Source organism: Anomaloglossus baeobatrachus, chromosome 7, assembly GCF_048569485.1.
Source record: "Anomaloglossus baeobatrachus isolate aAnoBae1 chromosome 7, aAnoBae1.hap1, whole genome shotgun sequence".
Taxonomy (NCBI): domain Eukaryota; kingdom Metazoa; phylum Chordata; class Amphibia; order Anura; family Aromobatidae; genus Anomaloglossus; species Anomaloglossus baeobatrachus.
The window spans coordinates 239,394,225-239,418,963 of NC_134359.1; the positions used below are offsets into that span (position 1 = coordinate 239,394,225).

At 41.8% G+C, this 24,739-nt stretch overlaps 1 protein-coding gene across 1 annotated transcript in view; it reads left to right on the plus strand.

The window, feature by feature from the left end:
- Positions 1-24,739, plus strand: part of XYLT1 (xylosyltransferase 1) — a 458,133-nt gene that overhangs the window by 208,669 nt on the left and 224,725 nt on the right. The window lies entirely within an intron of this gene.

Sequence of the window (24,739 nt, forward strand, 5' to 3'; positions counted from 1 at the left end):
GTGGGTTGTATTAATCACCTAGGCAGGTTAACGATGCATTTATTGTTATTCTTCCGTCCACGGGTTTACAAAAACTATGGATAGATGGACAAAACGAGATTCCCCCTGTCCAACAGATCTCTAACTGGGAGCGGTATTTTCACTGATCCCCGTACAAGGTGATACCCACCGTCTCCCAACTTTTGGTTGGACTTCAAATTTTGTATATCCCACCGGTATGGTCAGCAGTCTCAGCCTACGCTCCTCCGAATGAAGGATGCCACAACCGTAGCTCGTGTAGCCACCTCCAGCCGGCAACAACTCCTCATCCCCTCATCTGGGTCCCAAGTACCCCAAGCTGCCCCCCCCCAGGTTTCAGCCTGGCCCCAGGAAACAACCTCCTCAATGCTAATTTTACATTGGTGGAGGTATTGTCCTGAGGCCAAGCCCCTGATCTGCATGTGAGACCCCTGTGGTGACTGCTCCACTGGGTCTACTAATCCACATAATGGGATTAGTGGATTGGAGAACAATGGGTTAATTAAGGCAGTGACACTAATGAGAGTAATGGAATGATTGCTTTACTCTAATTACCAATCTCGTGCCTGGCCTTCTGTTTACCTTTAACTAACGAGTAAGAAAATATCTAATAAAACACAACAATAAAATTGACCTAACTAGTGTTCTGTGCTGGAAAAAGTCCACATCCCTTAGAGCCGTGGACCCCACTCTACATCCAGTAGTCTTTAGTCGGCAGCCAGGTCTTCACGCAACTCAACAGTGGAAATCAACATGGATCAAAGGTTTAGACAGGACAATTTAGTAGAGAAATATTTCAATTTAGTAATCGAAAAGACATACAAATTAATTAAACTGTATAGTGGCTTTAAGAAAAACTCTCCAAGAGCTTTACCTTTCATTTTGTTTATCAAGAAAGAGCAATCCAGAGTTCAGCTGCAGCACAAGAGCGTGCCTTTGATATGGGACATGATAGTAATAGGTTCTTAGGAAAATAGAGGTCAGTGGTAGGGTGAACATTATTCACATTTTGATTTATTTTAATCCAAGAAGATAGACTGATTCTCTCCTTTCCCTTTTCTGCATCTAGAATAACTGCATATTGCATTGTGTAAGGGTATGTGCTTCCAATGTCTATGTACTGAACTATAAATAATGTATAGATTTCTTTTTTGATTTACTCGAAAAAACATGAACTATTAGATATACGTTGCAAGAAAACTAAACCCGATATAAAATAATTGAGAACGCATATCAAAAGACTGGATTAAAAATTTAAAAAATTACTTTAAATAAATATACCATTATCAAACCCATATATTAATCAGTATTTTACTATATGCGGAGAAGGGTGGAGAGAGGTCCAGAAATGTCATATATGTGTGAAATACATTAATTGAGTCAGTGGGGCAGTTAGCTTGTTGCATTATGGCAGATTGACATATTTTTGAAGAAACCAAAATAAGTACAAGCAGAATGGCAAAATATGTTTTTATATGATTATTAGGGATGATCAAATACCTCAAATTTTCGACTTTGCGAATATTTTCCGAATATCTCGCCGCTATTTGACTATTCAATGCGCATTGTAAGTCTATGGGAAGCCCGAATAGTACTGAATAGTTGTTATTCGGGTTTCCCGTAGACTTAAATTAAGCATCGAATATTCGCGAATAGTCGAATAGCGGCGAGGTATTCGGAAAATATTCGCGAAGCCGAATAATTGAAGTATTCGATCATCCCTAATGATTATAATTTATTTTAAGGGGATGTGCAGGCTCTTGAAACGTATTACCAAACTTTACAGATTTTTCATATTTAGCAGGGTCCTAGAGTTATCTTAATAATAATAATAATAATAATAATAATAGGTTTTATTTCTATAGCGCCAACATATTCCGCAGCGCTTTACAATTAAGAGGGGACATGTATAGACAATATGAGACAATACAAAATAAAAAAATTAAGATACCAAGAGGAGTAAGGGCCCTGCTCGTAAGCTTACAGTCTATGAGGAATTATCTTCAGAATGGTAAGGGAACGGGTTGTCAGTTCCCCACTGATCGCGCACTAGACCCCTGAAAAATACACACCAGAGCAGACTGGAACACACAACTCCTGTCCCAGCGCGCACACAACCCATAGGATTGAATCAGTAGTAAGCGTAGGCGAGCAGTGTGTGCACTGAGACGGGAGCTGAGCGTACTTCTTGGTGTCTAGTGCACAATTAATGGGGTTCTGAAGCCTCAGACTTCCAGTGATCTACAGGCAATTTAAGTGCCTGCTAATTATGAAAAAAAAAATGAAGTTCAGTTAATTTTTAACAATCTCAAAAATAATCATAAAGTCTGCTCACGCGTCCTTAGGAAACCAAGCTCGGAACCAGATGGCGCTTGTCAGTTGAAGGCTTAATATATAAAGAGAATAAGTCCAGCATCCAGGCTTCATAAAAACAATTTTATTTAAAAAATCCTTTAAAAGTGACAATTGGATCCTCAAATAAATTCAGATTAAAAACATATATGCAGTACCAAAACCTTCAAACGCATTTCGGACTTTATAACAATAGCACAAAACAACAAGATAAGTAAGCCTGGGGTCACACGAGCGTATGTGTAATGCCCACAGTGTGAGCAAGGGGTAAGTGGATCTACTGGACCAAAGGCACCAATTACTGACCTGGAGGAGCAACTCGAATGGCCACTGAGTCTTTACTAAAGCCAGTGGAGGTGGCGTTAGGCTAACACACAGGTAGGTAGTGGATAACAGCAGCCCCAGGGGATCACGATACCTTGGCAGCTGGCGCCACAGGTATATACACCAATAATCTCTGATAGGAGAAGTGCAACAGTAGCCGGTATTGTAGGGTAGGCTGAGACAGGTATTTGCGGCAGCACCGGCCAAGATAGGTAGTTGCGGCAGCAGTGACCGGCATGGGTAGTTGCAGCATCAGCGGCTGAGATAGGTAGTTGAAGCAGTGCGAGTTGGTAATGTAGGAGCAGCCGGCGTGGAAAATTGTAGCAGCAGCAGTAGGTATGGATAGTTGCAGCATCTGTGGAGTCGTCATGCACTGGAATCCAGAAGAGCATCAGCAATATATCACACAGCACAATAACAGCAGCGGCAATACAAAGGGACCTGAGAACTAGCAACATTAGGAACACATTGCCCAGGCACCTCCCTTTAGAGGAAGGTGCCTTAAATACCTGATACCTCTCAGCCATTTGGCTGAGGGGTACTCCTGGGTTAGGGCATACTGGCCCTTTAAGAAAGAGGGCCTCTCCATGCACATGCCCTGAGGACACTCACAGGAGACCTGTGCGGCATGCACAGGCACTGGAAGTCGCCAGCAGGACCTAGGGACAGGGCAGTCACCGCTGGGCGGCCGGGAAGGTGAGCGCGACAGTGCCAGGATGCCGCTACGGTTGTTACAGTATGTTCTCCAATGTGAGTGAATTGAATGCTATATGTTAATGACTCTTGAGTTTGATCAGCGTTTGAGCCATGTGTCATTTACTGTGATCCGATTCTCTTACAAGAAACTGAGAACAGCTGAGTAGAAGAAGAAGAACTTAATTTCTCCATCTTCTCCATTGTCTGTGATGGCATCTTAGTGCAGTCAGATGGTTTGCACATACTTATACTCTTGAATGGGTGGGCATTATCCAACACAGGCAGGCAATCACAGCATGAAGTGATTTTTTTTTCTCATGCCGGATTTGTATGAGATAAAAAAAGCGCTGGTCGGCACTGACCCATAGTATAACATTGGTCCAAGGTCTATCAAATACTACTTTGGATAGCCCTCATCCGTTAATCACATTATGTATCATCCACCGCTCTTGTTCTGCTGCTTCCTTGGTTATATATCCATGTTGAAACTTCATCACTAGAGGTAAGGGTAGAGGGTGTCCAAAAAGCTGTGTAGGGGGATTGGTGGGCAATGAAGAATGTGAATATTACTCAGTTTATTTTATAATATTTTATGTTTTTAGTAAAAAAAATTATTATTATTATTATTGTTTATTATTATAGCGCCATCAATTCCATGGCGCTTTACATGTAAAAGGGGTATACATAATAGGGACAAGTAGAATAATCATAAACAATACAAGGCACAGACTGATACAGGAGGAAAGAGGTCCCTGCCCACGAAGGCTCACAGTCTACAAGGGATAGGTGAGGACACAATAGGTGAGGGTGGAGCTGATTGTGCGGCGCTGTATCAGACTGAGGGTTACAGCAGGTTGTAGGCTTGTCGGAAGAGGTGGGTCTTCAGGTTCCTTTTGGAGTTGGAGTTGCCATGCACAATTTATATATACAGTATATATATATGTATATATATATATATATATATATATATATATATATATACATATATATATATATATATATATATATATATATATATATATATATATATATATATATATAATTTACAGTACAGACCAAAAGTTTGGTCTCACCTTCTCATTTCTAGAACAACTGTTAAGAGGAGACTTTGTGCAGCAGGCCTTCATGGTAAAATAGCTGCTAGGAAACCACTGCTAAGGACAGGCAACAAGCAGAAGAGACTTGTTTGAGCTAAAGAACACAAGGAATGGACATTAGACCAGTGGAAATCTGTGCTTTGGTCTGATGAGTCCAAATTGGAGATCTTTGGATCCAACCACCGTGTCTTTGTAGAAAAGGTGAACGCATGGACTCCACATGCCTGGTTCCTACTGTGAAGCATGGAGGAGGAGGTGTGATGGTGTGGGGGTGTTTTGTTGGTGACACTGTTGGGGATTTATTCAAAATTGAAGGCATACTAAACCAGCATGGCTACCACAGCATCTTGCAGCGCCATGCTATTCCATCTGGTTTGTATTTAGTTGGACCATCATTTATTTTGTAAAAGGACAGTGATCCCAAACACAACTCCAGGCTGTATAAGGGCTATTTGACTAAGAAGGAGAGTGATGGGGTGCTACGCCAGATGACCTGGTCTGCACAGTCACCAGACCTGAACCCAATCAAGATGGTTTGGGGTGAGCTGGACCGCAGAGTGAAGGCAAAAGGGCCAACAAGTGCTAAGCATCTCTGGGAACTCCTTCAAGACTGTTGGAAAACCATTTCCGGTGACTACCTCTTGAATCTCATCAAGAGAATGCCAAGAGTGTGCAAAGCAGTAATCAAAGCAAAAGGTGGATACTCTGAAGAACCTAGAATATAAGACATATTTTCAGTTGTTTCACACTTTTTTAAATATTTCATTCCACATGTGTTAATTCATAGTTTTGATGCCTTCAATGTGAATCTACAATTTTCAGAGTCATGAAAATAAAGAAAACTCTTTGAATGAGAAGGTGTGTCCAAACGTTTGGTCTGTACTGTATATATAATATACTGTATATAAAATTCTGAAATTATTTTTTTTTTTTTTACAAATTGTGAGACACAGTAAGAGGCCTGGCTACTCTGAGTTTACAGCCTGAGAGAGATGACATTCCTGACACTGTGGAGAGACATTCTTGTTTGGCACAGTGGATTAGCCACAGAGTTCAATGAGACATTTGTGATCCATGGAAGCTCTAATAAAACGTGGTGAGAGATGAGATACAAGAAGACAGAAGGATTTAGTAGAGAAATATTTAGACTTACTAATCCGAAGAAATGTACAAACCACTTGGAATGTTTCTTTTTAGAAATCACCATGAAAAAGTAACCTTATATTTAAGAAAGTTTAAAGGGAACCTGTGAGGTGCAATATGCACTCAGAACTGCGCTACCCCGACACACTAGATTGCTTTTCCTCGACTAATCTCCCAACTTTAAAGGGAACCTGTCAGGTACAATATGTACCCAGAACCACGAGCAGTTCTGGGTGCATATCTCTAATTCCTGCCTAACTGTAAAAAGTATTTCTAAAGATCTTTATTATATACTAATGAGTGCAGGGACTAGTTGCAGGAGCATTAATTCCCCTGACAAGTCCACCTTCTTAGTATGTGAGCACACCCACAGGGCCATACTAACATGCTATTCAATGCCCATTGCCCAGCATCATTGGCAGTGACACGTGAACCTGTGTCCGTTGTCACCACCTCAGATGCCAGGTTTATGGTTAGTATTCATGATCAGAAGTCCCGGCACTTCCAGTCATACACAATATGTCCCGGCTTCAGAGAGGTCTAGTGCACATCACCGGAAGTGGCTGGACTAGAGATCATGCGCACTGACCCTAAACCCAGCATCTGAGGCTTTGCAATGGACACAGGTACTCACGTTACCAATGACACTGGGCAATGGGCATTGAATAGCATGTTAGTACGCCAATGTGGGCGTGCTAACATGCTAAGAGGGCGGGCTAGTCAGGGGAAATAATGCCCATGCGACTAGTCGCTGGCCTCATTAGCATATGATAAAGGATCTTTAGAAATACTTTTTCTAAAGATCTCTTTATGCTACTAGCTACAGGGACAGTTAGGGAGGGATTAAAAATATGCACCCAGAACTGCTCGTGGGTCTGGGCGTATATTGCATCTGACAGGTTCCCTTTACAGTTGGGAGTTTAGTCTAGAAAGAGCAATCTAGTGTTTAGGTGTAGCACTGATGAGATCTTCTTGAGTGTTTTGGATACGGGAGAATGATAGTACCTACCCAATGTGTTTGAGAGAGCTGTAGTGCAATGAGATGAAACGGAGGGAGGCACCTGACACTTGCGCAGATCTCTGTGTGAGAGCCCATCCACTATCTGCATTGTGCCAACTATAATTGTTTGGGGGTCTGGCGAGTGGGATTTTTTTCTTTTTTTTAGAGGGGTCATTTGTGGATGTCTTCTATCTTTTGGGGATGTCTGCTTTCTTTGATGAAAAGTCCTGCTGTATATTTTAAGGTTTTTTAGCTGCTTAGACACTTTCTTATGGAACTGTGACTAGGGCTTATTTTTGGAGTAGGGCTTATATTTTATGCACACTCCAAAAAGCCCAAAAAATCCTACTAGGCCTTATTTTCAGGGTGAATCATATTTTTAGGGAAACAGTGTAATAAGTTGGTAGAATAAAATACAGGACAAAGGTGAGGTAGATATGTACATGTTATAGAGTACGTAGAGTCAATATGTTTGTAGGTAAAGAATAACCCTAGTAGTTTGGGGATTTAGAGTGCAGGGGCTGCCATTGCATGAAAAGACGGAGGTGAGGAATTCATAGAAATGGTTTATTGGGTGAAAAGATACATGATAGTTAGACCTTCTACACATTGCACGGCCATCGGTGGGGATTCAGCATGGCAGCCGTAGAGCATTGGTGCCCCTATGTGTAATAAGGTGTATCTTAGAAAATGGTACAATTGTGCCCCTAGCTGATCTGTAAATGAGTCATATGCATGAGTCGGCAACACAATAGTAATTGTGAGAAATAATAAATCTGATTTAGTAATTTTTATTAAGATTTTTAGGAATTTAATTCATTTTATTTTATAGATCTTTTTTTAAGTATATTTATGTTTGTACAGTTTTTATACTTTTGAGCTGTGGATATTATTAGTTCTTGTGGCTGTACATAAATGATCATTTGCAATACAGGACACATAATTTTAAAGCAATAAAGTTGCGTTCCAATTTTGTGAGCTAAAAAGGCGCATTGTGCCGAGGCTGACCTGCAATTCTGCTGGTTACTTTATGATTAACCTGACTCAAGAGAGCCGTTCTCAAGTAAAATAATATCATCATTGTTTTAGAAGAATAGAGACATTGATTTCCCCCCGAGAGAAGCTCCGTAGGTCAGCGCGGCGGTGTCTCCGCACATAGTCTGGTGCTCCCCGGTGACTGTAGTTCTGGGTATGAGTCACCATGACTGACGGCAGATCATCCTCATACTCAAGATCATCTAATGTACTAACTCGCTCGGCAAGGTAAATCAATTACACCTAGTCTGAGCTCATTGTGCGCTGTCAGTCTTCATTGGGTTAAGAGATGAACTTAAGTAATTACCTAATCATTAGATACCACTTTAAAGGGATAGAGTAATAATGCAGGGCGCTCTGCTTAAAGGGATTTTATGGTTTCAGCAAGTAAATATTATTTCTTTTTTATTAAGAAAGCTAAAATAAATTGCAATATACTTGTTGGATCAATTCTTCAAGGATTTCAAAATTTCTCCTTAAAGCGTAACCATCATTTTTAATTACATTTTATAAAACAATAGTATTCATTAAAATAAGCAACTTTGTAATAAATGTTATTAGAAAAATCTGCTTCTTTCGCTGCCAGAATTGATCCGTCATTATTAAAATTCTCAATTCTGGGGCAAAATCTGTATTCAGTGAAGACTTTCCCATTACTTAGATAGGAGATGGCGGTTGGTGCTGATGAGATTCTATGTAGATAGAAAAGGAAAAAGAGGTGGAGCTTTGCCAGTAGTTCCTCCCTCTACCTCCTCCCTCTACCTCCTCCCTCTACCTCCTCCCTCTGCCTCTACCTCCTCCCTCTGACCCCAAGACCCTCCGACTATAGCCCCTCCCGCAGCCTCCAGCTCCTCCCATGGCCTCCACCTCCTCCCTTTGAATCCAGTGCTCCCGCTGCCTGTAGCTCCTCTCTCAGCCTCCAGCTGCTCCCTCTACCTTTAACTTCTTCCTCTGCCTCCAGAACCTTCTACTGCCTCTAACTCCTCTCTTTGCCTCCAGCTCCTCTCTCTGCCTCCAGCTCCTCTCTCTGCCTCCAGCTCCTCCCTCTGCCTCCAACCCCTCCTTCTGTCTATAGATCCTCCCTCTGCCTCTAACTCCTCTTTCTGACTCAAGTTCCTCCCTCTGTATATCACCCCTCCCTCTGCCTCCATCCCCTTGTTCTGCCTCTAGATCCTCCCTCTACCTCTAGCCCTTCCCTCTACCTCTAGCCCTTCCCTCTGCCCCTAGCCCCTCCCTCTAGCCACTCCCTCTACTTCTGGCTCCTCCCTCCTCCCATCAACATAGAATTTCATCAGCACCAACTACCATCTCCTCTCTCAGTAATGGGAACTTTGATAATGACTGATCAATTCTGCCAGAGAAAGAAGCAGATTTCTCTGATAAGGTATATTACAGAGTTTATTACTTTCATGTGTACTATTGATTTATTAAATAAAAATTAAATCAACAGTTACGCTTTAAAGTCAATCATTAAAGAGCGTTATTGTTTATATGCAATTGATAAAAATCTGTCCTTTGGTCATGTGATGACCTTTTTACTCGTCATTGTATCAAAGCTGTGCTTTGTTATAGTCAGGCAACTATGTGACCATTAGTGGCTATGATCAGATTTATATGTCCCCTGAAAGTAACCAATGAACGCTCCTATCATGTGACTGCAAGCAGAGATTTTGAATACTGGAAGAGATTGCTGCAAAAAATATATTGGAAAATTGTTCAGTTTCTCGTTATACAAACACTAGAATATCCCTTTAAACAGTAAGGGTATATACCAGGTATATAAGTAATTCTCTGTCTTATGATAATATACTGATCACCTGAAACACAGCAGTCAGAAAGGAGTATGCCCACTGTTACTCCATTCATTCTCTTTGTGACTGTAAGAGCGTAGCTGAGTTACCTTACATTACAATAAGCTGCCATGTGGGTACACGAGGAATATCACCAGTTCTGGCGATTACATGACTTATTGCATATCCTGTGTTTCTTATCAGTTTTCCCTTTGGACTAGAAGCCTCTTGTAATGCCTGATTGGAGCCACAGACTCAGACTGGCTGTAAGGGGAGTCTAGAGAAAAGCTGCTCACAAAGCAGGACCCCAAGAACTCTGCAACCCTTTAACCCCTATACAGGGATTTGGAATTACACAGAGCTCCAGAGATCACTACCTGTGGCAGGCTGTAGTCCGTGGTCGTCAGGCAGGGTAAAAAACCAGGAGATGCAAAACAGGAACCAAATCGGCAGACAAGGGCGTAGTGAGGAGACAAAACAGAGGTCAAATCCAGAACTGGCAGCAAGGTACAAAAACGACAGGCAGGAGGGTAGTCAAAAAACAAGCAAAGGTCAGCGCACAGGACTCAACATACAAACAGCACATGAGCCAGGAGTACAGAACTATCTCTGGCAGTGGTCATGTGACAGGAGGGGGAATAAGAAGGGTGTGGTGTCTTCCCATTGGCTGCAGGTGAATGTTGGCAACTTCAGCTGGAAGACACACACGCCACCTACAGTCAGCCAGTGGTACTGCAAGTTCCAGGGAAACCCAGCCTGGTGGATGAGCGGAGCCTGTGCTCCGCAGAGCCACGAGCACCGACTCCTCTCCCATCACCAGCACTATCCATGGTGGGAACATGGCGTCGTCTGGCGATCGGAGCAGAAGTCGCAGGGCGGGCTCCGGTGGGGACGTGACACCTCTACAGTGTCTCTTTGTCTCTCTCTCTACTTTTGTTTCCCTCAGCCTCTTCTTTCTCTCTCCTCTCCAGAAACTCTTATAGTCAGCAGTAATAATTGCATACAGTCATATGAAAAAGTTTGGGCACCCCTATTAATGTTAACCTTTTTTCTTTATAACAATTTGCAATTTGGGTTTTTGCAACAGCTATTTCAGTTTCATATATCTAATAACTGATGGACTCAATAATATTTCTGGATTGAAATGAGGTTTATTGTACTAACAGAAAATGTGCAATCCGCATTTGAACAAAATTTGACCGGTGCAAAAGTATGAGCACCTCAACATAAAAGTGACATTAATATTTTGTAGATCCTCCTTTTGCAAAAATAACAGCCTCTAGTCGCTTCCTGTAGCTTTTAATGAGTTCCTGGATCCTGGATGAAGGTATATTTGACCATTCCTGTTTACAAAACAATTCCAGTTCAGTTAAGTTTGATGGTCGCCGAGCATGGACAGCCCACTTTAAATCATCCCACAGATTTTCAATGATATTCAGGTCTGGGGACTGGGATGGCCATTCCAGAACATTGTAATTGTTCCTCTGCATGAATGCCTGAGTAGATTTGGAGCAGTGTTTTGGATCATTGTCTTGCTGAAATATCCATCCCCTGTGTAACTTCAACTTCGTCATTGATTCTTGCACATTATTGTCAAGAATCTGCTGATACTGAGTTGAATCCATGCAAGCCTCAACTTTAACAAGATTCGCGGTGCCGGCATTGGCCACACAGCCCCAAAGCATGATGGAACCTCCACCAAATTTTACTGTGGGTAGCAAGTGCTTTTCTTGGAATGCCGTGTTTTTTTGCCTCCATGCATAACGCCTTTTTGTATGACCAAACAACTCAATCTTTGTTTCATCAGTCCACGGGACCTTCTTCCAAAATGTAACTGGCTTGTCCAAATGTGCTTTTGCATACCTCAGGCGACTCTGTTTGTGGCGTGCTTGCAGAAACGGCTTCTTTTGCATCACTCTCCCATACAATTTCTCCTTGTGCAACATGCGCTGTATTGTTGACCGATTCACATTGACACCATCTGCAGCAAGATGATGCTGCAGGTCTTTGGAGGTGGTCTGTGGATTGTCCTTGACTGTTCTCACCATTCTTCTTCTCTGCCTTACTGATATTTTTCTTGGCCTGTCACTTCTGGGCTTGACAAGAACTGTACCTGTGTTCTTCCATTTCCTTACTATGTTCCTCACAGTGGAAACTGACAGTTTAAATCTCTGAGACAACTTTTTGCATCCTTCCCCTGAACAACTATGTTGAATAATCTTTGTTTTCAGATCATTTGAGAGTTGTTTTGAGGAGCCCATGATGCCACTCTTCATAGGAGATTCAAATAGGATAACTACTTGCAAGTGGCCACCTTAAATACCTTTTCTCATGATTGGATACACCTGCCTATGAAGTTCAAAGCTCAATGAGGTTACAAAACCAATTTAGTGCTTCAGTAAGTCAGTAAAAAGTAATTAGGAGTGTTCAAAACAAGAAATTGATAAGGGTGCCCATACTTATGCACCTGTCAAATTTAGTTTAAATGCGGATTGCACATTTTCTGTTAGTACAATAAACCTCATTTCAATTCAGAAATATTACTCAGTCCATCAGTTATTACAAATATGAAACTGAAATAGCTGTTGCAAAAACCCAAATTGTTATAAAGAAAAAAGGTTAACATTAATAGGGGTGCCCAAACTTTTTCATATGACTGTACCATCATTTGTCATGCAGTGGCGACTGAGGTCCCACCAGGCATAGATGGGACTGCCAGTGAGCAACACAACACGCAGGGTACACTGGGGAAACAGTACAATGGAGAGCCCTGGGTCTAGGGAGAGGGGAGCGGGGTTACGCCCTAACTCTTACCTGAGGATGATCCCTAGTCTCCCTAATGTCCATATATAGGTCCTTCCCCCATCGCCGTTCACATGCCTAGGCCCTTGCTGGCCCTGAATTTACCCTGACTAGTGATGGACAGTGAAAAGCTAGTCTCTTCACTGCAAATGGGACAACACAAGGTAAGTAAGACAGACAGGAGGGGAAAGACACAACAATGAGTTCTCAAAAGGTTCTTTAGTAGGAGCTTCGTAGCTGCACCTATAGCAATACTAAGGTAAGTGTTGAGCTATAGACGACATAGGGTTGAGTGAGAAGCGGACATTTATAGGAGAAGGGAGTGACTGCAGCTGAGATTTCAACTACCTGTTAGATCACAGCAGGATAGAAAGGATCCTTAACCCCTTCAATACTGGATAAAATGAAACACGCTCCAACGCAGGGTAAATGACAAGCGGGCACTAAAGCAGATCTGAGATCAACTTAGCTCTGCTGTGACCTTCCGATCCCAGATCCCTCCTGAGATCACATCAGGCCATGACACACTCGTGACATCATTGAAGACAGAACTGTAGACAGATTTGAGCATTTTTGAGAGTGAATTGGGAAATAATATTTTTTTTCTCCACTAAGTTATATTACAAAGCTTATCATCTTTGCTTGCAATATTGAGTTATTAAAAAAAACAAGTTATTATTTAAGGAGTTTTATCACAGACAATAAGTGGCTATTGGTATTCGGGCACTGCACTAAAGCCTAAAGGCTGCTTTACACGCAGCGACATCAATAGCGATATCGCTGGTGAAAGCACCCGCCCCCGTCAGTTGTGCGTCACGGGCAAATCGCTGCCCGTGGCGCACAATATCGTTATTCCCCGTCACGCATACTTACCTTCCTGGCGACGCCGCTGTGGCCGGCGAACCGTCTTCTTTCTAAGGGGGCGGTTCGTGCGACGTCACAGCCACGTCACGCGGCAGCTGTCCAATAGAAGCGGAGGGGCGGAGAGCAGCCGAAAGAAAGACACGCCCATCTCGTTGCCGGAGGACGCAGGTACGGGGATGTTCCTCGTTTCTGGGGTGTCACACGTAGCAATGTGTGCTGCCTCAGGAACGATGAACAACCTGTGTCCTGCAACAGCAATGATATTTAGGATTAGAACGACGTGTCAACGATCAATGATTAGATGAGTAATTTTGATTGTTACCGGTCGTTCGTACGTTTCACACGCAACGACGTCGCTAACAAGGCCGGATGTGCTTCACGAATTCTGTGACCCCAACGACGTCTTGTTAGCGATGTCGTTGCATGTAAAACCCCCTTAACTTTTAGACACTTGAGATTTTTGTATTATTTTTAAGAAATTGATGTCATTTTTGTCACCTACAAGAGTGATCCACATGTAGCAGTTTTTGCGACCTGGACATACATGCTACAGGCTTACTTTTCATTTTCACCCATATGGCAAGTACAGATGAAGCGCATAGTATTGTAAGTGACCTGTACTTGCAACACGTTAGAAAACCACATTTTAAAACCACTTCTGGTAAAACTGCAAGTGGTAAAAACTACGTACTTGTTGGTTACTTGTCTATATTGGTCATTGTCAGTGGTTACGATTCGGAAAAGAAAAATCTGGTCAGTGGTGATTGTTGTTCAACCAATGTATTAATATCATTATCAATATACAGTATAAAATATTGAATTAAAAAAAATTATAATATATGGCCAATTACAAGATGAGCACCAGGACCCAAAACAAAGTCGACCATTCCTGTGTATATGGGCTTGCTCCTCGTCAAGAAGCGCAAGGGGCTTCTGCCAGAAACAACAAAGTTGGGAACTGTGGTCTACAGAGATGTGTCATTTGTAGACCACACTTTACTGTCCTGTATCTTTAGCTTTGTTTTCCTTAGTGTTGGTGTATTATATATGTATCATTTCTGACATCCGATGGCAGGAACAATTTGGTGTTTGGCAGATTGAGAAATCGGATGTCACTTTGGGCACACCCACAGAATGTCATATTTATAGGGAGAAAAACAACTTGACATAAATAAATACTTTTGTGATCAAAAATTATTAAAGATGAATTTTCACCAGTTTTAGCATGTTAAACTGGTCATCTCATGGAATAGGGGCTGTGGAGCTAAAAATCGTTTTTATTTTTTCATTTTTGTAAGTTTAGGTAATATTTATGATAACCCCAAGGGAGTTCTTCCCCTGTATGACGTTGACCAATCATAAGAAAGAGGTATCAGGCAAGAGACAGAAGAACACACCCTCGGAAGGTGAGAGCAACATGTTTGTTTCTGAGATGTAATGATAGACATCCCTGATCGTTGCAGCTACTGTATACACACCAATTAAAAAAGGATCCGGAAACAAAAATGGCAAGATGGCAGCGCTCATCAACAGGAAGAGAAAAGGGGAATCACCAAAATGAAAAGACTGTGTACAAAAATACATATGAAGCCAAATCCAAATCCCAGTGTAACAGTGCCCAACACAAATATATGTGACTATGAAAACAGGGAATGGACGTGCTAATGAAGCAAGAAGAAACAGTAAAAGGTGGTGAAACTAACCTGTTGACATCTCCTCCTGCTGGTATGGCACCACCCGCACCCAACGCACGTTTCAGCAAAAATCCTGACGAAAGTGATTCTCCTTTTCTCGTCCTGTTGATGAGCGCTGCCATCTTGTGTATCATTCTGTATTGACACCTTTTTGTTTTGAATTTTTACAATAAATATTATTTCATTTATTTTTGTTTCTGGTTCCTTTTAATTGGTTTGGTTATCCATTTTAGGAACCTTTACACTGTCATATCTATTTTGAGTCTGGGTGATGGATATATATTAATTTATAATTTAGTATACAGACACCTGTTATTTTTCCTCCCTTTTCTCAAATTTTTTGGTTGAAAATTGGTTAGCTACTGTGTACAGCAGAGCTGAGTGTGATGTAGTTTTCAGCTTTCATCTCATTACAATTAGTGTGGGGGAGGGGATATAGTAGAGCAGCTTGTTATTACATCTTCAGCTTTCATCTCAGGGCAGACAGTGTCGGGGGAGGAGTACAGAGCTGAGCTGAGAGCACTGTGAGAGGAGAGATGCAGAAGTGTTTGTAATTACACTCAGGTCTGCTGTATTCCTGATCCCCCCCCACACTGACTACAGGGATATGAAAGCTGAAAGTGTTTGTAATCATAGTCCGTTCTGCCCTATGCTACACAATAACTGCAGAGAACAGGGCTGAGAGTAGGGCTGTCTATCATTACATCTCACAGGAGAAATCATGTTCTTCTCACCTTCTCACGGAGTATTATTGTTTTTCTTCTGCATAACCTGTCCTGGTTATGATTAATCAATGTCAGGTAGGGGAAAAAGTATACACCCCCTGAAAAGAATCTCTGCTAATGTCTCCAAAATGGAAATGAAAAATAAAAAAACTACATTTTATTCAGACCTGCAAGTCTCCCTTCCATGATGTGGTCCATTTAACATGTCGAAACTTGTCTTTTTAAGTGTATGTGGGGGGGTGGACATTATTTTTGCCATAAAATCAGCATCTTACACGTCAGTGGATCATATCTAATGTTAGGGCAAGTCTACTGAAGAGCATGAGAATGAGCTGAAAATTTAAATACATAAATACCTCCTTCATAGAACCCCTTTAACAAGTCACCCTACTGTTCCTCCATTGCTTGGGTTCCAAATTTTCCCCAGCCCTTGGTGTTCTTTACTTTCTTCAATCACTGGTTGCATAATTGCTGGGAGTAGAAACTGTCGGGAAATCAAAAATCATAAAAACTGAAGCATCAGAAGTAGTAAGGAAATTCTGAGATGTTTTCAAAATAATTTTTACTGGTAGGGCAGTCTTGGAGTGATTCCTATATTGACTAACCCCCCCCCCAAATTATATTTTCAAGAATACTTTTTTTGTTTTGTGGGACATAAAAGTATTTACATGCATTGTTCTGGCAGTACTTCACAGTACCACAATATAATTTTTTATTGTAAATCACATTGGTTGGGTAAAACGTTTAAGGTGCCCATACATATTAGATGGACAGATGTACGGAGAAAGATGGATTGGGCATGTTACATTTCAACATGCCCTATCATTTGTTCCTGTGAGAGATTGGCCAATAGCTAATGAGTAAAAAAATACAATATAATGGACTGGGATTAGAATTGGGCAAAAAGATTTAGAGGACCCTAATCAAGCAAAATGTTTTACTCAGTGGCAGCAAGGCTAAAGCATTGCAAACTTTCTTGGTTGGCACTTGAATGTCGACATCTTGCGCACCTCCTTGTGAATACTAGGCCCCAATAACAAGTGTTAAAGTATGACATCACAACGCACATCATAAACATTGCGGTGGCCAAGTAATTACAAGAGGCACCAGAATAACAGAAATCAAGTGTTTTGGAAGGAAGTTCAAACTGCCGTGGTCCAACTGCCACAAAATACCAACTAGAAATTTTTACCAGGTTCCTTCAAATCTTTTTGCTCTACTCAATAGAACAATCTTTTTGCTCAACAAATAGAACAATGTAACATTCCTAAAAAAGGAGGGGCATTATTATAATTATTATTATTATTATTATAGCACCATTTATTCCATGGCGCTTTACATGGGAAAGGGGTGTACATAATAGGGCCGAGTACATTAATCACAAACAATACAAGGCACAGACAGGTACAGGAGGATACAGGTCCCTGCCCACGAGGGCTCACAGTCTACAAGAGCCATTGGCTATTTATTATCACATTGTTTACCTTTATCTTTTTTATACCGGGGGCTGTAGAAGTAATTTCAATAAACGAGGATCTGAACCGTGATGCGAAAGTACAAGATTTGTGCAATGAGAGAAATATGAGCTTTGTTATATGTAAGTGACTAAACCGTATAGTAAATGGAAGAAATGTTCATCGGTCCCCCATGGTGGACGGTGCGGCTGTTAATTCTGTTGATGATTTGCATTCTGTTAATTTTGAAGGAGGTTTTAATAAAAAGGAGGAGAAGGAGTATTAATAGATTTTAACATATAATAAGTTCTCTTATGTATCAGGGGAGAAATTGGCCTAGATGCATGCAGCCATTCTTGAGCAGATCTGTAATACTAATTAATTCTACTAATTTTGCTTAGTTCTAGTTCTGTTACACGTTGTCCTACATTTGTGGGCATTCAGGTTGACCATACGAACCATTCATATTCCTGACATTTGAGAACCTTAAATGTTAGAAGATGGTAGACACCCAATACAGGAGTCATAGCTCCCTAAAGCTGAACCCCTGATGCTGGGGAGGAGAGCTAATGTGCATACCTTTTTTTTCCAGGGTGAATTGCTAAGGAGAAACAATATCCCTAGACATATATTTAGAGTAATGATGTATCTTCGCAAACGATAAAGAATAGAGGTATAGATCAAGAAGGGGGAAGGGTCTGTCCCAGGTCAAAATTGTCCAAATAGTGAAGTTTTTCCATTGAGAGAACTTAAAACATTTGTATAAATGTCGTATTCGGATGCCAATTAGCGTTTCTGGTATCCTTAGCCCCACATCACTTGTGCGCCGCACGCCGAACAGATGAAGTCACACCAAATGCCATGCCGGGTAACCTGGAAGCTCAGTAAATTGGTGTGTCAACAGACAGAGAACAATGACCTGGAGCCTGGATCAGGCTTGGGCGCAGCAATCTGCTCATATTTAGTTATATTCATTCAATAGTTGTTAACTTTTAGATTTGGTGGTGGACCAAACACAAGGACCCCATTATTGCCAGATTGGGGCACTTTTATTCCCTGTAGATGTAAACTGCAGTGCTCATGCTTGATTATCACTCCATTCATTCCCTATAAAACTGTCATGGGTGTGCCCTGTTCTGGGGGGATCTCTGGCGAGTCTTGGACTAGAAGCTCACAGTTCCTTATTGTGCGCAGGTCTATATATTATATTTAAACGTATTTGTTTTCTTTGGTTCTTTAGGGGTTAAGAACTCTTTCCTATCTGGCTATCCTTTAGAGCCTTAATCCCAGGTGCAGCTCTTTGTGACCAATTCTGAAGGAGCCAGTGTCTTGAAGAGGCTGAAGTTTTGTGACAATTGCAGCTGTGGTGTTAGCGGCATTGGAGTTGCTTGGGGTGTTTTCCTATTTGTGTCTATTTCCCTGTTTGTCTTCCTACCCTTGTGTTGTATTATTGCAGTGTTGAGACCAGTGCTCTCGACGGCCTTCTCACTAGCCAGGTTGATTTCAGGGTAAGTGAGGACCTAGGCACGTGATAGGCAATGGAATAAAATAACCTGTATAGGGATATTAGGGAGTGTAGGTAGGGAACAGCCTCTGGTGAGTGCAGGAGGCTACCCCGCTCCTGTCTCCATAACGTCACGGCCCCCTGTTGTATATTGTTCTCGATGTACCCTCTTTGTGGCGGTGCTCGCTGGGGGTTGCCTTATTCCTGACTGAAGCCCTTTAGTCACTGGGTGACAAAAACTTCCAGAGAAGGCCGGCAGTCACATGAAACATTAATGAAGCAGCAGTCGACCATGTGAAGAGCATCTTCATTCTAAAAGTGCCCCGTTCTAGCAAACAGTGCGGGTCTCAGCGGTTGGATCACCACCCATATAGAAGTTGGATAGGTGATCACGTCTTCCTACCACAATACCGCTTTAATTCTTGGCATTGGCCAAGGAATAAATATATATTTGACACCAATGTAAGCTGTGACCAAGCATGCCAGATGGGGCCGGATTCCTGCACTTAGTGCCCTATCGATTATATTGGGGTTAATGATAAGTGAGTTATTATTTTCTTGCTTCTTTTTCTGGCCATAAACAATGACAATCATCATTTTAATATTTCCTTTTCCAAATCTACTTCAAATATAAATAATAGAATAATAGTATGAAATGAATTCTGCCAACGTCTGCACTAATTCCCACTGGTGGCTTGCAATTGCAGACGAGCAGACATTATCAAGGTGTTTAGCATGCTGAGTCATAGACAGTCTTACACGTCCTTGTGGAGAGAAAGATTTGCTGTCTGTTTGCTGCCGAAGCCTGAACTTTAAATATTTATGCATTGGGTTAACAGATTCATTCATTATGTGTTTGTACGGTTCCATCGAGCTCTGACTTCCATAGGGATGTCATCCGCTGTGTAATTTTCCTGCATGGAGCCGGGGATACATGGTACTTGAAAGCTATGTAGCTGCTAAATGTGAGCATCAATCAAAATAAACAATTCCACTGAGTTGGCTTGTCATAAATTCCTGGTGAGGCAGTCACATCTGCTCCTATCGACAGGAATTACATTCTACAGCCATTCATTTATTATTTCGTTTTACAATTTATTCACCATTTTGCCTGCAAGTTGTCACGAATCACGATTCCACTGTGCAGAGCATCTTGCACACTAGGAGATGCTCTGCTGTGTTTTCCTGGGCTACTGAGCTGGCAGGTTGATTGACAGTGCTGGCTTCCATGCTGAATCTGGGAGGTGCTGATTACTTAGGTGTTCCATCTTCCTGGTATTTGCTCTACTTCTTTATTGAACATGCTTTTCCACAACCTTGCCAGTCGTATATTATGGTTCTGTTGTTGTGCTGTTGGCCTGTGTTCCTGCCTTTGCTCTGATCTTTGTTTCCTGAGCCCAGACCATTGTTTGACTCCTCTCTGCCAACTCCCTGTTCCTGTCGTGACTTCCTGGCTTATGACCTCGGACCGTTACCTGACCACGTCTCAGTTTTCTCCCTGAATCCATTACGTGCCTTCCCAGAATTCTGACCCTCGCATGACCTGACCCGACTACACCTTTGTGTATTTCCTGTGTCCATACGTGTCCTCCTGTTACCAGACCCTGGTTTTCCTGACTACTCTACTATTTGTTCTACCCATAACTAGTGACTAGCATCACACAAGTTACATTCCTTTAACTGCTTGAGGACCGCCCAATGGCTTAAAACATCAGCCGACCTTCGTATCATTTGTGCCAACTGCTATGGGAATGTACAACAATAACATTAGTGTTAAATCATCAAGGTGAATGTTTCCTTCTTTATTTCTTCTACTTTTCAGTTTACCCACTGTGTATGACCTAATCTAATGTATAATGTTCTTCTGTCAACTCTACTTTCTTGTAATTAATTCATGTTATTATTTAAGTTGTGGTGCCGTGATACCAGAATTTCCCACGGGATCAATATAGTGAATCGTATCGTATCGTTTTACTCTACAATGATGGTTTAGAACGTCATTGTAGAGTCACCAGCTTCACAGATAACATGCAGTTGAGGGAGCCAGTTATCAAAAATTACTTGCTTAGTCATTGAGAAGGCAGAGATAGTTTATTACCATCTCTGTCTTCCTAATGATTGTATACACAGTACTAAATAAGTACTGATTTTTTTAAAAATGTAGTATTTCAATTCTTTTAACATTTTTGCAGCATTTTTTCTCCATTGAAAGTAATGAGAAAGTGTAGAAACACTACAAAAAAAACCAACTGTTGTGTTTTTGCTGCTTTTGTGGTGAATTAAACTAACTTTATTAAACAGGTACTGTAGGTAAATGGCACACCAAAAACACAGCTAAAAAAACAGCATAAAACACAGCAAAAAGGCAACAAAAAAGCAGCAAAAATGCAACAAAAAAGCTGCAAAAATATAGCAAAAAAACAGCAAAAATACAGCAAAAAAACACCAATCTGCTTTTTGGAAACAGCCTTTTTATTGCTGAGATAGCAGGATAGCTGCAGAAAAAAGCACCAAACTCAACCTATGAACATAGCCATAAACTCCTATAGTCCTATATTATTGCTTCTTTTTTACAGATAAGTTATCTGGCTAATGTAAGTAGACTGTGTTTATACAATGCCATATAACTATGTTGGCCATGGCTCAAGAGGCAGCCGAAATAATTACTACAAAAAAGGGGGAGACTAGGGTTCCTTGGGCCCAAGAAGGGAAAGTAATTCTAAAGGCTTTTATACAAATTGGACTAATGTGCCTATAAAGGTGAGAGCTGCCAACCTCTAATTATGGGGCCTCCTATCTCTTTCCCTACAGATGATGTTGGAGGAGAGAAGGATCCGGCTTGTTGACTTTCAACAGCTGATCGTGTTTTTCTCTCTGCAAATAAGTCAATGAGTGTGGTTGAAGCTTTCTGACAGAGAACTAACCCACTGGGTACGGGGAAGTACCAAGTGAACGGCGAAAGGGAAGGGAAACCCTGTGTCTAGGGAAGGGGGAGATGATGACATCTGACCAAGCCTACCGGTAGGCCCTGGGTTTCCTCACTCCCCTAGATAGGTTCCGTACCTATGTACTGAGCCGGATATCTGACCACAGGCTGACCCTGATCTGGGCACTAGGTAGGGAGGGGATGGGATGAGCTCTTCATCAACCCCACTAGGCACTAAAAGACACACAGGGATAAAAAAGAAGGGAAAACAACAAATAACTTATGTCTAGATGACTCAGTAAGACGTTCAGTAAAGAGCAGCTACAATCCTACTGATGAATGCAAGCTACCTACTTGCATCAAGACCTTGTGAAGGAATTGAATATCACCAGCACAAGTCCAGGGAAAATGGGAGTATTTAAACTCAAGGGGAAATCCAGATGATTAGCAGCAAAGAGGAGAGAAGATCCCCTGGGTCCTAAAGGGAAAAGGATGAAAACCCAGCAGAGGAGATAGCTATTATACTGAATACTAACAGCAGGAATAAAAAGCTGTGACCTTCTATTGCCGGACACCACAGGACTGTCTGTCACCCATGACAAGAACACAGGAGTGCTCAGCTAAGTCGAGCATTCATGTGTATGGAGGAGCCGTGAGAGAATTGTTGGCTGAACCACTTTTATCTAGCTGAAATTAACTTTATTTGAAAATTGTTGAGGCTTTAGATATTTACACTCACCGGGTGATAGGGCAAACTAAATTATATCATCAGAAATACTTCTTGGCAGAAAGGCAAGGAACACACAAAATGTCCACACACAGACAAAGTGTTAAGAACCCGGACACCAACCAAACCTGACTGGTTCAGTGGAGAAAGACCACAGGACAGGAGGCTGGCTGATCAAATCCAAGGCATGACAGTTTCAGTTATTGAGATCAATCCACTGGTTTTACCATGGAGCCAAATGTGAATGGCGATGTTGCCCAATGCTAACAGAACATTGTGGGGTTATGGGCCATGGTTGAAAACAACTAATGTACATGTTAGATATAAGGCTGATTAGGTGGTCATGATCATCTGGAAGCCTCAAACCCCATTGATGTTGCCCAGACCATCTCTACTACTGTGTTTATATTAGTCTTCATAGTTGATCTGGTGTAAACCACCAAAAAGCCATTAAGCCAAGAGTTACATGTTGGAATTGTTAGCAGGACCAACAGTTTTGTGCTGCAGTAAATTTATTGCTGTGCCCCCATCTATTTTGAGGCCTGCTAGCAAATAGCGAGGTGAGTTAAAGAGGTTGTCCACTACTTTTACATTGATGGCCTAGCCTTTGGCTGGGTCATCAATGTCTGATCGGCCGGGGTCCGACACCTGGCACCTCCGCTGATCAGCTGTTCTCAGTACTGGTCATCAATGTAAAAGTAGTGGACAACACCTTTAATAGAGTTAGGAACCATCTTGATTGGGTACACCTTGTCCTTCCCTGGCTAGTACCTTTGCTAAATCAATGTATTATGTATTATTATGTACTTACTGCAGGGTACCTATTTATTGCTTGTATTCTAGCTTTAGTCAATTTACTGTGGATAGACTAATTGCAAAATAACCATAATTGGTATCAATGAATAACATCCAGACAACAAAAGTGTTCAGGATTAATGGCATCTAAGATATAACTTAATCACCCGACACACACGGTGAACGAACTCCAGCGTCAACATAGAAGAGTTTTCTATGGGAAAAGTCAAGTATTCTAGACTAGCGAGTTATTTGTCATGGAGCCATTAAGGCTAGATTTATAGTGTAGAACCTTATTTTGAAGGGTGAATAATTTTAAGAAAGTAATATCCTTCTCGGAGGTTAGGATCAAGTGCTAAAAATGAAAAGAGCAAGAAATGAATTTTTAGATTTGACACTTTTAAGGGTTACTGAGCAGAATATATGAAATCTATTCCCTGGTGCGAAAAACTCCGTTGAAATAAACCATTCCTTTCCTGTGCGAAGCCGTAGCCCCCCACCCCACCCCGTTGAATTTTCATGACTGCACTTCATAAGAGATACAGTCACTGCATTGTACTTATACTTTAATTACATTGCAGATGCACAGTGTAATGCTAAATGGTACCGCGCCATATTTATGGTTATCGTCAGATTCCAAATCAAGCACTTTTTTCTTAATCTTGTATTCGTTTTTGAGGCTGCGCTACAATTAGGCTATGTGTCCACAGTAAAAGGTCCCTGCGGATTTTTTTGCCTGAAAATCCGCAACTTTCGCGGCAAATCCGCACCCGCGGATTTGCCGCGGATTTACCGCGGATTTGCCGCGGATTTTGATGCGGATTTTATTTTTTTTTTTTCCCCATTCAAAACAGAAAATCCGCACCAAATCCGCACCAAACAATTGACATGCTGCAGATTGTTCCGCATCAAAATCCGCGGCAAAATCCGCAGCGGAAAAATCCGCAGCATGGGCACAGCATTTCCAAAATGCCATTGAAATGGCTTGGAAGTGCTGCTGCTGCAGATTTTCGGCAAATCCGCGCTAAATCCGCGGCAAAATCCGCGTCAAATCCGCGATAAATCCTGTAGCGTGGGCACATAGCCTTAATATTCATAAAGATATACAGAGAGGAGGTAGAAAACTTTGATCTGTAGGCACTGGGATGCAAATTAGAATAGAGATGAAAAGATAGTCCCCATATCTCACTAATTAAAAGGAAGCTATTACCAGATTTGGCGCCTATAAGCTGTGGCCACCACCAGTGAGCTCTTATATACAGCATTCTTGAAGAATACTGTATATAAGATCCCAGGCCACTCTGTATAACATAAAAAGCAGCTTTATTATACTCAGCTCTGGGGTAGTCCGGTCCGATGGGCGTCGCCTATCTCGATCCAGCGCCTCCTCTCTACGGCAATCGCCATCCTACTGCCCAGCCCAGTGTGTATGAAACGTCCTACGTCATCCACACAGGCCGGTATTGTGTTTCTGCGCAGGCGCACTTTGATCTGCCCACTGCTCGATGGTCTTTAACCTTTCCTCGCGCATGCGCATTACAGTATATTGATTTTCCCTGAGCAGGGCTAATCAAAGTGTGCCTGCGCAGGATCACAATGATTGCCTGTGTGGATGACATAGGACGCGTCACCCACACTGGGCTGGGTAGAAGTAGGACAGCAATCGCCGCAGAAAGGAGGCATCAGACCAGAGAAAAGCGACACCCATCGGACGGACCGTCCCTTAGGTGAATATAATAAAAGTTTTTTTTACATAGCGGCCTGGGCTCTTATATACAGTATTCTAGAACGCT